Source organism: Gekko japonicus, unplaced genomic scaffold (genome assembly GCF_001447785.1).
Source record: "Gekko japonicus isolate JY-2015 unplaced genomic scaffold, Gekko_japonicus_V1.1 scaffold68, whole genome shotgun sequence".
Lineage (NCBI taxonomy): Eukaryota > Metazoa > Chordata > Lepidosauria > Squamata > Gekkonidae > Gekko > Gekko japonicus.
In genome coordinates this window covers 351,917-352,907 of record NW_015169175.1, presented here as the reverse complement: position 1 = coordinate 352,907, position 991 = coordinate 351,917, and positions in this window count along the sequence as shown.

Sequence of the window (991 nt, the reverse complement as noted above, 5' to 3'; positions counted from 1 at the left end):
AGGGCGGGAAAACAAAGCTGCACAGTCTGAAATGACACACCGCTTCAGAGTAAAGGAAAGGCTGTGTGAAATGGCCGTCCCTGTACTGGTTTATTCCAAGATGGTACAATAACGGTTTTAAAAGGGTAATGTGAAATTCCCCAGATACAACAGGCAGCTGGCTGAAGCACCTTGAGGGTGCTGGATCTCTGTCTGTCTCTGGGGATCTGATGCGGAGTAACGAGGAGTACCTTACTGCCTTCATCTGTGTTCTACTTGCTTATCTCTCCCTTATATATAAAGCCGTAGTGGGCTCCAACGTTCCAAATGCACACCTTTAGTGTTTGGCCGCAAGAACTGTCAGTCAGAAGACACTGGCTGGGTTGACTAGCTGCTTTGTGCAGTCCCCCCCCAGCGTTTGGTCATTTGCATATGGAAGCTGATTGGACTTCACTCCATTCCACACCTCAAACTCCCACACCCGCAAGGCAGTTGGAATTGCCAGTTGCATATGGAACCTACTGTATTCTGAGGTAAAATATGTCCTCACTCACAACACATCACTTCCCCTTCAAAAGAAACAAACCCAATAACACAATCATGCCACATCACAAAGAAGACAGATCACACCACAAGCAGAATACCACAAGGCAATGGAAGCTGATTGGACTTCACTCCATTCCACACCTCAAACTCCCCCCCCCCGCAAGGCAGTTGAAATGTCAGTTTCATATGGAACCTGCTGTATTCTGGTGGTGTGCAGGTCCCAGGTTCATGTTTTAAAAGCTGCCTGGGGGATTATGGACCATTCACACACTTTCAACCTTAACATACCTCATAGGGTAGTTGTGCGGATCATACGGGGAAGAGGATACTGGTGTCAGCTGCTTTGGTTCCCACTGCAGGGAAAGACTGCCCTTTCCCTAGGCAGAGGCTTCGGGGGGGGTGTAAACCTGAAGACAGACAGGCAGATAAAGGTAGGCTGATGGTTGCCTGGAAAGGACATAGGGTT